At 44.8% G+C, this 16,647-nt stretch overlaps 1 long non-coding RNA gene across 2 annotated transcripts in view; it reads right to left on the bottom strand.

Moving 5' to 3' along the window:
* Positions 1–1,219: 1,219 nt before the first annotated feature.
* LOC140601799 (uncharacterized) overlaps positions 1,220–16,647 on the bottom strand; it is a 73,423-nt gene continuing 57,995 nt past the window's right edge. Inside the window, exons 5-6 of one of the 2 annotated variants that reach the window (XR_012004904.1) lie at positions 6,709–6,895; positions 1,220–1,367 (exon numbers count right to left, since the gene is read on the bottom strand). This is a non-coding gene — a long non-coding RNA (uncharacterized lncRNA). Of the gene's footprint in view, positions 1,368–5,409; positions 5,889–6,708; positions 6,896–16,647 lie in introns of those variants that run through there. The other variant, XR_012004903.1, reaches the window with a different exon arrangement.

The following is a 16,647-nucleotide window of genomic DNA, read 5'->3' as shown; positions in this document are numbered from 1 at the left end:
TTTTCGTCTCCGTTGACTTCCCCTAATTTTCATGCAAGGGACAAAGCTCTGGGCTTCTCTGAAGTCTGATGCCTCCAGTCTGTTGGGGGTGGGAGGGGGCAGGAAGTCCTTAATATAGCAAGGCCAGTGTGGTTTGAGGAGAAAGATCGAAGTTCTAAGGCTATCATGAGCTCAAAGTGTTTTCTGAGAGATATTTATTGCATGAGAATAATGTACTGTGAAATTCTCCCTCAGCTTCTACCCGCAGGAATTTTTAGTCTTTAAATTGTGTGTATCTGTACGTAATGGAGGAAAGAAATAGTAGAGCGTGATCTTCACTGGGTTTGTGTTCGATTATTATTAGTATTTGTTCTTGGGCTGGCACGGTGCTCTTCATTTCTTCTAAGGGCTGGTACACAGACATGGATTTGATTTCCGTGAGAGATGGCTCAGAAAGGAAAACCAATGGAAATATTTTACAGGAAGGCGAGAGGGGATGAAAAAAATACTTCTTTGTCTGTTTCCACTAAATCACCCAGCCCAAGACCTATAGTGAAAGAATAAAGCCTTTTAGATTATCGTAGGGAACATAATTTCATCGAAATAGTACGTTGGGGTTTTTAAAAGTGTTTTTGCAGCCATGCACTCTGAAATCTGGAAGGGCCCCCCGAAACATAAATTTTGTGCAATAATGTGAAATGCATGATCTTCGGATAAAGGAAAGTGAACTTCCCAGGGTCCACCTATAGGTGGCGCCACGCATTCACCAAACTGAAACCCTGTGCAGCCAAGTTTGGAACAAGTCACATAAATTAAAGCCTTGAGCTGCAACTAACTCTGAGACATATGGGTTGAGTCCCAGGCCTGCCCAAGAATAACTTTGAAGAAAATTTTGTTTTCTGGCAATACAGATGCTAACACACCACAGAACCTTTAAAAAGAATAAATATGTAGATGGTTCATAGCTCTTCAGAATAATTTAACCTTCCCCCCCAAAATTAAGATAGCATCACGAGAATAAAATAATATAAGCTCTGTTTTTCTGCTTTGGGGGGAAAGAAAGACAATTTGATGGCTGTGATACTCTCAAGAAGTATTTGTCAATTAGTTTTTATTTACTCACATTTTATTATTTCAGTTTCAGACGTAGAGCAAAGAGTGAACGCATCTTAAAATGAGCTAACGTTTGATGAACAAATAATATTTAAACACAGATTCTATGTGGGAAAATGTCATTGCCTGAATTTAGAATTTTTTGCTTCTTTGTTCTGTGCTATGAAATGTAGTCAACGTGTTCCCATTTAGGAACCAAACGTACGCCTTCCAAAATCCTTTATTCTATCATGGGAGAGTCTAGTCATCACGCCCGGCCAGGAGGTGAACAGTTTCTGGAAAACACCGGTTACAAAGCTGTTAGCTGTACCCAAAATGTGAAGCTATGGCTCTCGAGTAAGTAAAACTTTAACCTTAACACAGAGGTTTTGTTTAAACAAGGACTGTTTACAATGGGCCTTGAATCAATGGCGGGGGGAGCGGCCTTTGTTGGATCTGACCCTCGCTGAAGTCACTCCTGACAAGGGACCTGCTCAGGTGAGGGGGCACCTTGAGAGAAATAAATGCAAGCCCTCACACATATTTCTTTGTTGCCCAAAAGGTAGAAAAGGGCAGCAAAATTAGTTTTTATTTATCCTTAAAGCCAGTAGCGTCAGTCCATTTGGCCGCCCTGAAAATGTACCCAACGGCTGGTCAGACTGGCTAAGATCACCTGTAATATGTCTCAGTATCTAAACAGGGAGCATTCCTGCAAAGAAAACACACATAAGTGATTCATAACATGGAATCCAGCTATTGTAGTCTGTTTGTTTTATCTCCATGTCTTCTCGAATGCACATTTCAGATGTGCCAGGTATGATGTTAATCATCAGTGAATGCCTCCATCTGTGTTTGCGTAGATGTGTTTTTTTCTTTCGCGTTGATGAAAGGTCAAGAAATCTTTAAACCTCAATCCCAAAGCAGGGATAGCCAATAGAAAACACCTTTGGCTACTAGGTTTCGGTCTCCTTCATGCCACAGAACCTGTCTTGTTCAGTTTTGTACTCTCGGGTCCGGCCCAAAGCCTAGAACATGCTAGGGGATCAGGAGCTGTTCGTTGTCACTGCTGCCCTTTTACTTGTATTTGCTTATCATGTTTGGCTGATTAAACAAATGAGTGAGAGTCCCAGGAGCTGAGCACATGGTGGGTGCTAGGAAGGGTGAGGACATGAAAGCCACGCTCCTTCTTTTGCGTGGTTGAATTACGAAGACGGGTTTATGCACGCGTTAATAGCGACAAAACACACTGGCCTTGGCTTCTCATCACCAGCTTCATTTGCGAAGTGAGGCTGAAATGACCTCTTTCTCAAAGGTGGGAGGGTTGGAAAAGGGGGGCTTTCCCGGGACTCGGCACCCAGGGGCCACTTTCAGAACTGTCCCAGAGGCTCGGCGTGATTATCCCATTACCTCAAGTACTGGCCAGTGCCACCCTGGGGCACTACGACATCAGCCCCCTCTTTCCAGTGAGGACACGGGAATCCCTCTCTATATTCCCTTTTCTCTTACTAGATGTAACTTTTGTTGGAATCTCAAGCTCCTTCCCATGGTGGCAAAGCTGTGGCCCAGGGCCAGCCCCATCCTAGTCATCTGCCCCCTGCGGTCCGGGTGCCAGCTTCAGGACCCTCTCCCTGTTCTGATGGGCCCTGCTCTCTGCCCTATTCACAGCACCATCTGTCTTCAAGTGAGGTCCCTCAACGGTGGGAGTCTACCTCTGACCCATCCCTTTCCATCTTGGTTCCTTACAAATGAGTGATCACTTTGTAGCAAACAGTCAGGAAGCAGGAAATTCAGATTCACTCAATTTGAGTGTGGCCAGACACCTACGGCAGATACTGTGCAGGGCCTTTAATAAGTAGGCTTTTCTTCGCCCTCATTCAAACTCCCTATACCATTGTTTGGTTGGTATTTCTGCGTCCCCCACCCAACCAAGGAGAACCCTGTGGCTCTGAAAGATCACCTTCTTTTTCTAAGACTCTGGAGCTAGTAACGGGATAACCAGTATTGCAGCGTTTGTTCTGACTCGCCAAGATAAACCCATTAAGAGGTCTTCTGTACAAAGCCTCGGTACGAATTCTTCCTGGATGTTATTCTGCACACTTCCCCCCTTCCTGTCGATCTGTAACTGTGTGGCACCGCAGGGATACTCAAGGCACCAAAGATGCACTGGGAAGCCCAAGACTTCCTCCTGAAAGAGCTGCTGCTGTTTGAGGAAACAAGACTAACATACAGGCAGTGGTAACAAAAAAACTCCAGGTCAGGTATTTATGAAACTAATAAAAATCCCCAATAATTGCCATGGAGAGGAGTTTAGGTACCTCACCCCATGATAGACGTGGTGTAGCCCTGGGACTGACCTCAGAGGAAGGTGCAAAACAATGTGTGCAGATTGCGCACAGCCGTGCCAGGCAGCTGCCAGTGCACACGGGCCGTGTTTATGATCTCGGTTACTACCTTCTCATTTACTCCCTAAAAGACCTCTGGGAGAGACGTGGAGTCCCTCCAATTGACACACTAAAACAGATGTTGGACCTTCATGTTGCCCGAGGTCAACAGCTGAGAGGTAGGAAATTGGGGTTAGAAGCCTCTCTGCCCAATCCTGTGGGGTGTGCAAGGTGTGGAGGGGTGTGCCCAGGGGTGGGGGAGCAGGAGAAGCTTCTCAGAGCTGGTGGGCCTGGGTGGAATCCTGAAGCCCAGGGTGGATTTTGAGGGCCAGAGAGAAAGTAGATAGAGGACAGGGAGACAAAGTGGGAGTGGCTCAGATGATGCTCATGGTCAGCTTTCTACACATACCGGGGGTCGTGCTTTGTGGTGCACTGGCCCAGCCTGTTTGGAAGGAATGGATTTGCCTCTGGAGCAAAGCAAAGTCCTCATAGAAATGCTTTTAGGATCATAACCTGCAACACTGAAATCTCCTTCAGCTTTGAGACCCCTTTGGAGAAGGGTCTGCAAAGGCATCAGAGGGCAGGGCCAGTGCTGTTTCTGATGGCCAAAGCATGCCACGTGTTTGCAGACCACTTGTGAGGAAGGCTATGGGCAGGGGAGAAATGCAGGTACCAGCCAGGCTGGGGGAGGCAGAGGGCATGCTGTTGGGTGGCCAGGAGAGCTGAGGCAGTGGACACTAGAAGCGCCTTGATGGCCACGGGAAGCACAGAGGGGAACAAGGCAGAGGACCAAGAGGGATGGGGACCAGAAAGGGCTTTCTTGTGCCTCCTCCCCCTGCCGAAGCCTCTTCATAATCAAGTTGAGGCTGTGCTCATCCAGGGTCTGAGGTCGAGCACCTACATGCAATAGAAAAGAAGGCCATGGAAAACCTGCTCCTTCAGCACAAAGTATGGTGGATGACCCGGTGTTTGGTGTGACAACCGATGAGAAGGCTTTGTGACATCAAGCATCTAATTAACCATGCAAGTCCCTTGAACACACTACGCCTTGGTTGCCTTGGCCAAGAGGTGACATGGCAGTTGTCCATGCTACTTCTTAAGCTCTTGAGAAATCCAAAGAGGTGACAACTGTGAAAGCTCTTCCACAACTGTAGTGCAGGAAGCAAGTAGCGATTTTCTGGAAAGTCCCCCTTTGGCTCTCTAATCAGACCTCGAAGGTGTCAGCAGGACCCAGTCATACTAGTTTCTTAAGCACCCCTTGGCTGAGGACACATCGTAGTGATGCGTGCTTGTTTTTGAAGTAGAGGCTCTCTCTCTCCTGACTTGGGTGAGCGTCTGCGGCCAGGTGCCACTGAGCCCTCACTCCAATGGGCATGTAAATCCCAGCTCCGCTCCTTCCTTGTGATCCTGTGCCGTTGGGTCACGTGTTTTGATACTCAGTTTCTTCCCATCTAACTGGGTAATAAGATTGTCTCCCTCAAGGGTGTGTTGGGAAGCTCAAATCAGATTACAGGTAGGTTCCCGGGGCAGTGTTTAGCACACAACAGTTGCTCTCTTTAAGTTGCTCACACACTGATGAGCTCCTTAGAGGACAGAGACTATTCTTAAACATTTTCACAAATCATCCACTTCTGTACCAGATCTCTTCTAATACTGGATGCCCAATGAATCTTTATTAAATAATCACATTTAATCTCACATAAAAAGGCAACTTCCTGCTATTACATAAGCCATAAAACAAAGGACCCTAGAAAAGACCATCTGGTCTGTGGTTAAAGGATGCTTGCACTGGGCTGTGTAGAAAAGTCATAAGAGTGTAGGTTTTGGGGTCACTCAATCTAGTTCAGATCATGAGTATCCCATATACTAGCTCTATAGCCTTAGAAAACCCAAATATCCATGAGCCAGTTTCCAGGGGATGACATAACCTTCATGAGTGACACCGAGTACTGGCTTTAACACGGCTGGCTGCTTCTTTTGGGTTTCTCTCATGGGTTAGCCTGTTGGAAACAATGCTGCGCTGGTGGGCCTGTGTTCTGAGTGCGTGTCATCCAGGTCATCAGGTCTGTGTCCATTCACATCCACATGGTGACACAGTCACCCACAGAGGTGACTGTGGGTAAACCCACAGAGGCGGTATGGGTCTCTTGAACTTAGAGTCCCCCCCCCGCCTACTCAATGCAAGAGTCCTTCCAATGGGGTCTGTGTAGACACCAGCCCTTACCAAGGGAGGGCTGGGATCCCCCGTCTCTGGCTGCTCTCTGTTTCACTCAGGAAAATGTCCTGTTTGGAAAATTTATTGTTGTTGTCTGCTTTTTTAATTTTATGGAAAGATCTTTCTTGTCATGTCTCCAAATCAGTGCTTACACAGACTTCTAGGGAAGAACAGAATTCTCCCTCTGCTCCATGATAGTCTCTTAGTGACTCAAAATGTTCCTATTAAGATAATTTGGGGAAATTTAGTATATTTCCATTCATCTCTACAGAATCCTCTTCTCCCCTGATCACCGCCTTCCCCCATTAACACATCACTAGTCCCACTCTTAAGTAGGGAAAACAGAACAACACCAAAAATAGCAGGTAACTTTGGCTTTGCAATCTGAGTTTGGTCCCTGCTTGATTTCAGCCAATTCCCTCCATTTTTACATTTTCTCAGGGCTTTTCATTTGCTGACAGCTTGGAAGGCCCGAGATACCAAATCTTAAGTCTTCTTCCTCCACTCCCCACCCCTACCACCTGTCTACTTAAATGGTCCCGAGGCACAGTGAGACTCTAGCGAACTGTGGGACAGAAGGTCCTTGCTGGCCAGGGCACCGGAGCACTCAGAGCTGCCCATCGCCCTGCATGTCCGTCACGAGAACATTCTCTGTTGGCTGTGTCTAAAGAATCTTACTTTGGAAAGGTGATAGCATGTTGGCCCATCAGAGAAGCCATAAATCTCCCTGTACACATAGCAGTAGAATTTCACTGAACAGAAAGAAGAGCTCTTGCCAGGTTGATGTTTCATTTCAACCTGGCCATCTGCGTTCAGGCAGATACTCAGGCTGCCATGCTGCACAGGAAGGCATGCCACTGAAGCCTTCTGAGGCTGTGAATGGCTCATGGCAGTATCTTCCAATACACTGCGGTGGCAGCTCCTCGTTCCCCTAAATTCCCCCCAGAATTAGCCTGAAGTCTTGCTATGCAGTCTTCTTATGCAAATGATGACAGCGAGTCTGCTAGAAACTGTGCATGAGGAAGTGACCTCATTTCTTACCAAGGGTGTAGGCTTTGGAGGCAAGAAGTCCTTGAGATAATTTAGATGCTGGGACACAGCTGATGAGCAAAAGGCTGCTCTGGGCTTCCAAGGAACTGTAGTTCCACCAATTCATGATGGCATCAGAGGTTGCCAAAACTTGACAAGGTCATTCACTGATCGGGCCGGTTCTGGAATGCTAACGGAACTGCAAGAAAGTGTTGTGTTCAGCATTGAGACAACTTTATTCCTGATGAAGTCCTACACTAGCCCATCTCAAGCCCAAGGGAGGTGCCCAGTGGGTCTGCTGGTCCCATGAACCATAGCCCGCCTGGATTGAGCAGAGCTGCTACTCTGAGGGAAGTCTGGCCTGCTGGAGGGACAGCATCGGGAGATGTTTTGGGGACTTGGATGGAAGATGACAAGCATGGAATATAATGGTCCATTCAGCCTCCCACGCAACTTCCTGAAGCAAACAACCACTACATGCCAAATGCACGCTAGTTCTGAAGGGTTTAGGAAGAACTATAAATAAGCCTAAGTTCCAATAATATAGTTGGAATATGCGCATAAAATCACTGAAACGGCGTGAGGCAGGTGTTCTAACAATAAGACGACCAGTACAGAACCATGGCTCAGAATTCCAGGGAGGGACAGTGGTCCCTGAGCTCCAGTGATCAGGGAAGGGGTGGCCCATCTAAGGCCTAAGGGCATGATGTGAATAGAGAAATCTCTGGAAGGGCCAGGCTGGAGTCTGTGCTGGAGTCCTGTGCTCTGCTTTCCTGAATCCTGTGGAGCTGAAGGAGGTGAGCTGTAAGCCGGGCCTTGGTCCTTCTCTCTGGAGCCACCTTGTTTTCAATTGCAAGTGCTTGAAGATTAAGCTAATGAGCTTTCCTGCTGTTGTGGTGGGGAGCCAACGCCTCCTCCCTGGCACCCAGCCCTAGTTATTTTTCTTTCAAATAAAGAAACAGGCTGTCTAACATCAGGTGGAGACCTAGGTGCCTTGCACAGCCTCAGGTTGGAGAACATCTTTGCCTCGGGTGACAGATGGCCCCATCACACTCCATCTCCCAGACCTCTGGCCCCAGCGATACTGCACATATGACACCCTCACTGCTGACACTCTGTCATCCATTCCATTAATGTATGATAGGACTCAATCAGTCCAGCTGCTAGGCCAGCTTCAGAGCAAAGTTGCAGGAAGCAAAGAATACCGCTTGGACGCATCCATGACCTGCTTTCTTCCCCTCCCAGCCAAGACTTTGGGAAGCATCTCTCGGCAGCACAATAATCTTTGAATTCACAGCTGATGATGCTCTGAGTTGACCCGGTGATGCCTTTTTATCGGATCCTGCTCCTCTTTGGAATTCTGGCGTGCTTCATGTTGACTTAAAAATCTCAGCAAAAACACGACTTTGTTTTTGTTTAACGCTACCAAATTTGAAGGAGGTGTGTTTGTGGGTGAGTGTAGGTTTTGAAGGAAAACATTTCCTATTTTTGTGAGATTCTGTATGTCAGGTTTTTAGTCACCATTCTGTTGTTTATTGTGCTCTTTTCATTTTTATTTTCTGCTCTGTTTTGCTCCTTGTCGCTTGGCGCTTGAGAGTGGTGTCAACCGTAGGACTCTAGAATCCTGTCTCTGGTGTAGACCTGCCGCAAAATCACAATGTTGTTGAACAGGAAGTTGCTGCCAAGGCCAAAAGGCACCTAAGGCCAGTGACACCTTGGTAGGACTCCTAATTCTATATGTGCCATTTTAAACACCACATTTCCAGCCTTTCTTTCAGCTCAGTGTGGCGTGTTATCTAAGCTCTGACTCATGGGACGTAAGTGTGTTCTGTGTGGCTTTGGGGTTGTATCCAAGTTTGGGGAGGGGATCCCTTCTGTTCTTCCTCCATCCTGTCCCTGTGTGGGACCAAGGGATGAGCATGGCACCTTAGACAAGCCAGAGCAGTGGTCGGGAGCACCTTGTCCCTGAAGATGGGGAGGAACCACCACATCAATCTGGGACTGCTTCTTTCTCATGAAAGAATTAAGTCATCTGGGCTTAAGCCATAATTTTCTTAGGTTTTATGTTACATGCAAACAAATTTAATCCTAGCTGACATAGCACTAATACTTCAGAGTTACCTTTACCTTCCTGAGGATGTTTTTTGTGCATCACCAACTCCATAAATGCCTGTTCATTAAATGAAAGCAATCAGCTCTTCTCATTTTTCTCAGGATTATTATAGCCCTACAGCGAGAGTAGCTCCTTTGGGGTATTGCTGCCTACCCTCCTTCTTCCAGTGTTCATGAGTGCTCACCATGTTCCAGGTATTGCACTAGCAGCTGATCCTTATACCTGTGGCACGCCGATTTGGTGGGAAAAGATACATGTGCTTTTACAGATTTGGCAAAAGTTAGGAGGGGTCATGTGAGGTTGAGAGTTCAGAGAGGGTCTCACTGAGGTCGTAGCACTGGGACTGGTATCTGGAGGATGAGTAGGGATTAACTTGATGAAGAAGGTGAAAATCTTCAGAGGGAGGGACCACCTCATGCAAAGACTCTGAAGTGAGAAAGAGATGGAGAGAAACCTACAGAGCAGCTGACTCGGGCCAGGATTGCTGAGCACGGAGACGAAAGTGTGTAGTGTGGGGTGTGTGTGTGTGTGTGTGTGTGTGTGTGTGTGTGGCAGAGACAAAGACAGGGGCAGCGGGGATTTGAGGAGACTCAAAGACATGAGGGGAGCTGAGAAGAGAACCTGAGATTGGTGATGACATGGGCAAGATTGCCAGAGTCATGTGGATTATTCAGGTCCAAAGCAGAAGTCCTTGTAAGCCATGAGGCCAGCTTAAGAGTTTGAGGATCATGAGAACCATAGAAAACATTGAAGGGATTAAAATATACCTATTCCAGAATTCTATCTCTGTTGCTACAGTCTGTGGAATACACAGGAGGAAGGCAAGAGTAGGTCAAAGAGGTCACATAGGACATGGCTTCAGCAACTTGGGCCGAGTGCCACTTGTTTGTGCTCACTGGACACTTGGATTCCGATTCTTCACTTGTTTAGCCACCTTTACACTTTTCCTTGTATTTATATTACCATTCTCCATGTCTATAGCTTCCATGCTAATCATCTGGCTTTATGTCCCAGGGCATACCTGTGACAGGTGCTCATTCCCAGTGAACGTCATCATGAGGAGCCACCAATAGCCACTCTTTCCTTGTGTACTCAATAGAATAGGATGTGCTAGCTCCGGGTTCTCCTCAGCCCAGGTGGGTCTCTGAGGCCCTGAGAATATCTGTAGGAGATGCTTGAGGGTCATGTGCATGGACACCAGGGAGTAAATGGGCATGGTGGTTGACTTCTACCCCTTTTTCACCCACTTCAAGACTTTTCTCATTCTCTGCTTCATGGAACATGAGTTTCTGAGTATGATTTTGTTTGAAAAATAACCTACTGATATTATAGATTTAAAAAATACGGCTCTGGAAAGTCAATGTTTGTAGAACACTAATGGGCCATTTGGCATAGCTCACTTTTAAGACCCCATAGATGCCTTCCAAACCCAAGTCCTTCCATGAGGATCATAGTATCCTGGCTGTTCCTCTTCCCAGAAGATCTGCTCAACACCCTGCTGCTCACATATTTACTTCATACCAGGTCTAAACTCGGTTCCTGATTTCAAAGTCCTATATAATCCCTCCCTACAGAATCAAGCAACCTCTAAGTTCTCCAAATTGTAGCTTCCCTCCGATAACATAGAGCTTCCATTTCTCCACTTGCAAGCTACATTCTTCCTTTCTTCTCTTTGTACTTAATTGTCCTCACCTCCTTTCTCTCTGCTACCCAGAACATGCCTAAGCCCCCAATCCAGCTTATATTCTATCTCTTCCATGACAATTCCCATAATTACATTTCCTTTCCGCATTAAATACCACCTGTACAGTAGATGCAACACTATTCATTCTACAGAGTCTTACAACATCTTCTGTCACCATCATAAACTCTGAAGAGTTTCAGTTCTATGCCATCCAGTAGAGTGCTAAGCCAACAGACCATGGCAAGGCAGTGTCCTGACATGAAGGTGGCAGCTGATTTTTGGCCCCTGAGGAGTTTCTTTCCTTTCATTTGCTGCAATATCAAGAGGGAATGAAAATATGTCTCCTTACTTCTGGGGAATATTGGAAGATGAAGTAATTATTCCCTGTCTCAGATGAAGGAGTGGGCTTATGATGGTGAATGATTGAAACTCTGGGTTTAGTGAGTCATCAGGTCTGTTATGAAAGGGCAGGGGGAGGGTGCATGGGTAGAAGGCTTGGAGTGAGGAGATGAAATAAAAGGAGAGGGTATAAACTAGAGGGAGACAGCTGGAAATGGCACAGGAAGGTGGGAGAGAGAAACAAAAGTGGGATTGCAGAAGCCCCAGAGACCTCAAGCTCCCCTTCCTGAAGCTGTCCTGGATGGAGGAGGTCCTGCTCTTCTGGAAGAGCTGATAGTTTGAGCCTGTGCCTGAGTGTGCGAGAGCCTATGGGAGGTGAGGCCTTGCCTCTTGTTGGTACAAGATTTACCTGCACCAGGACCTGCCAGTACAGCCTACAATACCATGCTCTTCCTGTGGGCCTTAGGGAAGGCTTGACTGACACAGGGACCATGTCCACCAACTGCCCAAGCAAAGTGATACACAAGTGCTTGCACACATTTTCTCAGTTCCCATCCAATTACCCCTGAGAATACCTCCCCCAACCCAATCCCCTAGGATGACTGAAGGTTCAAAAATGAAGTGAAGACTCCTAGTAAGGTATTTTTCAGTGGGGAAGCTTTTGCAAGTGAGCTTTGGATGACAACACTAAGAGCAAGAGCCTCCAAGCTGCAACAGCAACATCTCTGTTACAAGTTGATTGGGCTACTTTCAGGAATGATGGCAGCACTGAAATGTGAATTCCTACCTTCTAAGCCCCATGAAATCTGTAATAAGTCATGCCTTCTACCTGGAGTCTCAAGTCACACCTTGTCCTCAGCCAGTCCTGACCAACAAGATGGAGCTTTAGCAAGTTCATCTGCCTAGCCAGGAGGCCCTGAGTCAGTGTTAATGTCAGTTGCCTGGGGTAAGTGAGGGGAATCTTGCCAACCCACTGCTCACTGAGTCATATCTTCCTCTATTCTCCCTCACCTACCAGTCTTTATCTCTGACTTCGTCTCATGTGTGTACCTAGCACCTCAGTACCTGCCCTGATCCCAGGTTCCTCAACTGAGCTTTTGATACGCTGCCTGGCCCTTGTCAAGCTTTTCCCTTGGTATTGGGATCTGCTTACCTGTCCTTAATCTGCAGGATTTACTGCCTGTGACCATTTGCTAGGTTCTGGTCTAGATTCTGAAGACAAGTCAGGAGCAACTGGGTGGCACAGTTGGTTAAGCATCTGCCTTCGGCTCAGGTCATGATCCCAGGGTCCTGCGGTGGAGCCCCATGTCAGGCTCCCTGCTCAGCGGGGAGCCTGCTTCTCCTTCTCCATCTGCCCCATGTCCCTGTTCATGGTTTCTTTCTCAAATAAATTAATGAAATCTTAAAAAATAAAAATAAATAAAGACAAGTCATGGTCCACCTATCTCCTGGGCTCCCTTGGCTGTGTCCCTTCCTATAATATGGTTTCCCTTGAAAACCATGACTACTGTGACCTTATCTCACTTTTTGGACTCAGTGTATTGAATGGGGCCCTTTGAGGTCATTGCTGCAATTGAGTCCTATGTACAGTCTATGATGCTGCCTTCTTTACCAACCCACCAGCCCATGTGTCTCATACCCCCAGATGAAGTCATGACATTCTAGTGGTTAGCTGAACAGAATCTTATTTGCCTTATCTTGAGACATGGTGGGTTCATTTCAGATCAAAAGGGATAGCCTGTTTCATTTTTAGAGCTGTGGCTCTCATCCATTAAATGCACCTGTGTTGAAAAATGGCTGCCCTAATGTAAAATACAATAATTACTTCACTGAAGCAATTGTGTGTCTTCCTGTGGTGAGGATCGTAGCAGTTGGGGGAAATTGTACTGTGACTGGTGGGAACTGGAGCTGAAACAAAGATAGGGAGCATGTGTGGCAACAGCTGGGTATGTACCGCATCACCTGCATGTAGGGGAGTGGAAACAACAGGGGCGGAGGCAGCAAGGTCTTCAGCAGCCACAGACAAGGCAAGGGATTCAGGAAGGAGGGATGTCCCAGGGAACATGCAGAGAAGGCCAAATACCAACCCACTCAACAGCAGTATTAGGAAAAATCTCCTAACCTTATTCAAAAGAGGGCCTGGTGAGTGGCGCCAGCTAATCAATCTGTGCCAGGTGTGCCCCAGCACTGTGTTAGGCACTGTGAGATAATGCAAATGTTTATAAAGCAGAAAGCCTCTGCCTCAAATTCTTTCAATACAGAACCAGTATGTGGAACCATAGTGAAGAGAAGAGAACTGTGCACTGGGGGACTTGGTGAAGTTTATTTCCCAGCACCTGGAAACTGGACCAACCACCTCTTACTCGCATCACTTATACGTCACCAATTGCAGAGTATCCTGATTGCATGATGTTTCCTTTTCCCAGAACCTCAACTCACTCATGTTCAAAATATCAACCAATCCAAAGGTTTCCCCTCCTGGTATCCCAGGTCAAGAATTTCTGAGCCCAACTCATCAGCAATCAAAGCTGCATGCTCACTTCCTTGAATAATAATAATAATAACAACAATAATAATAATACATAAATCATCTATGTTGTTTCTCCTTTGCTATAGTAAATCAATAAAACTAAATTATAACAGTTTCTTGGGTTGAGAAGGTACTTTCTGTGATTTGGAGCTGTGACTCCCCTGACCATGGTACGGACCAGAGCTCTTGATCCACAAGATGTTAACACAAGTTAGCATCTATCAAGACAGCTGATGTCTTTTTTCCTCTTGAGGCTCCTGGACCACAGCAGAGAGATTGGTCACATGCTGGGTTTCTGCTTTGATTTTGTTGAAGCTTCTAACTTTATTTGGTCCTGGGAAAATTAGATTTTACTTGTGGAAATCTTTGCCTCAGTTGGAATTGTTTTCTTAAAATTTCTTGGTGAAATTGTGTTCATTTGACCTGACTTTGGTGGAGCATATTGTTAATAACATTATCTGAAAGGGGATCAGTCAATAGAGAGAACCCCAATAAATGCACTAATGAAAACTGACCCCAAGGACTAAAAAGCTTAAAGTCTTGTCACGTTACTGGTCTTCATTGGACAGACTTTGCCTTGGGTCACCGTCTGGAAACCTTAGGCTGTTTTTCCTCCTTCTATCTGCATTCCTGAGAGTTAATTTAGAAGATGAAACCTCCAAAACTGTCTCTTTCTGCTAGAAAAGACCAATTGTCATGTCTGGTGGTCAGAAACAGCCCACTTCTGGTCAGCTGGCATCAAACATGCGGTTCTAAAGGACACATTCAATCAGCTGCAAACAAAGTTCACCTGATGGTCTTATCGCACATCTTAGCCAGGCTGGATGCGTGTCTCCAATTATGCTTCTTTATATCTCAAATGCTTGCTCATGTCATTAAATGGCACAACTTTTTATCAATTATAATTTCACCAGAGATGATTTAGATAACTTTGATATGACCAGATTGTCCATCTCAGAAGTGCCTCAGAGCAAAAAGACACAGGACAATTCCTGATATTTAATGATCTGTCTTTGTCAGTTGGCATGAGAAATATTCTGAAAGAAATTCAGGTCCAAAAATAGCTTCATAGGGATCCCTGGGTGGCGCAGCGGTTTGGCGCCTGCCTTTGGCCCAGGGCGCGATCCTGGAGACCCGGGATCGAATCCCACATCGGGCTTCCGGTGCATGGAGCCTGCTTCTCCCTCTGCCTATGTCTCTGCCTCTCTCTCTTTCTCTCTCTATGACTATCATAAATAAATAAAAATTAAAACAAACAAACAAACAAACAAAAAACAAAAATAGCTTCATTAAAGGGTACTCTAGGGAGAACTTAATTTCGAGCTTTCAACTTTTTTTTTTTAAGCCTAAAGAAGAATTGTCTTTAACTATTGACCAAAGCCACTGCTTCCTTATAGATATGCTAGTGTTCCAGTTTCAATAATAAACACTACCCCGGGTCTGTCCCCTTCCTCACAGTTGATGAATGCCCCAGGGAGCTGACATCTCTACTGGCTTCAGGCAACCCCTCCTTTCTAGCTGATAGCAGTTACCTAGGCTCCTTTGGTGGAAGAGATACTTTGCCCTTTTACGATACTGACATTCAACTGAGCTGGGAAGCTTTGTTAGTGTATAGTATAGTTAGAGTAAATGATCCCTGCCAGGTTTCTTCCTTGCCTGGATTTCCCTCCAGTTATACCCCAATAATAGCTAACATGAATACAAACTTACTGGTAATCTTGTGCTTAAGGCAGGCCCAAACTTGAATGAAGTAGTATAAAAATCATAGAGGCTTACCTATAAAATAAGAAAGTTTACATATAGTAGTTTACCTATAAAGTAGGAATAATAACAATAGTATCAATTGAACAAGATACCAGTAAAACAACTTAGAACAACATATGGCATCTAACATATTCATCATCATCATCACTATCATTGTCATCACAGTAAGGATGACAGGGAATTTTGTGGATCAGAAAGTTCCATGCAAATGGAACTGGTATTATCCAATTGAGTCACAGATAATAATCTTCCCGGATATCAAATAATGCCATTTCTCTTTCTAAATCAGGCCATTGACAACCTACAGAATGGGAGAAGATATTTGCAAGTGACACATCCAACAAAGGGTTAGTATCCAAAATATGTAAAGAACAGATATAACTCAATAGTCAAGAACAAATAATCTAATTTAAAAATAAGCAGAAGATGTGAATAGATATTTCTTCAGAGAAGACATACAGTTGGCCAACAGACACATGAAAAAATACTCAACATCACTCATTACCAAGGAAATGTAAATCAAAGCTAAAACGAGATATCACTTTGTATCTGTCAGAATGATTAACATCAAAAACACAAGAAACAACAAGTGTTGGGGAAGATGCGGAGGAAAAGGAACTCTTTTTCTTTAAGTAAATTTATTTTTTATTGGTGTTCAATTGAAAAGGAACTCTCTTACACTGTTGATGGGGATGCAAACTTGTGCAGCTACTGTGGAAAATAGTATGGAGTTTTCTCAAAAAATTAAAAATGAGCTACCCTACAATCCAAGAGTCACACTGCTGGGTATTTACCCAATGAATACAAAAGCACTAATTCAAAGGGATACATGCACCCCTATGTTTATTGCAGCATGACTTACAATAGCCAAAGTACAGAAGTAGCCCAAGTGTCCATAGATTGATGAATGGATAAAGAAGATGTGATATATATAAAGTAGAATATTATTTATCCATAAAAAGAATGAAATCTTGGCTTTTGTAAAAAACATGGATGGAGCTAGAAAGTATTATGCTGAGCAAAATAAGGCAGCGAAAGAAAAAAAAACCATATGATCTCACTTGTATGTAGAATTGAAAAAAAAATGAGCAAAGCAAAAAGAGAGAGAGAGAGAGAGAGAAACCAAAATACAGACATGTAACTATAGAGAAGAAACTGGTGGTTGCCAGAGGGGAGGGGGGTGAGAAATTGTGGAAGTCAGTGATGGGGATTAAAAAGCATTCTTATCATGATGAAAATAAAGTAAAATTATAAAAAGTAAACTCCTAAAAAAATAAACAAATCAAGACCTTGAAATTCTTCCTTTTGAATTGTGGAAATTGTTCATATCACATTATGTTTTGTTTAGAGTAAGTAATCAGATCCCTAAAGATGCATAAAACTCCTCTGTTGCTATTATTTGAAACATTTAATTTCTTTTAAAATGCATCTTTATTAGAAAGTCACAAATCTGGCTCCCCATACAAATTCAAAATCAGGAATGAAGTTTGCTGGGGGAAAAAAAAAAAAAACCTTAATGTG

This window comes from Canis lupus, chromosome 12 (assembly GCF_048164855.1).
Source record: "Canis lupus baileyi chromosome 12, mCanLup2.hap1, whole genome shotgun sequence".
Classification (NCBI taxonomy): domain Eukaryota; kingdom Metazoa; phylum Chordata; class Mammalia; order Carnivora; family Canidae; genus Canis; species Canis lupus.
Note: the sequence above shows the minus strand (reverse complement) of the source record. Positions and strands in the feature narration are given on the sequence as shown.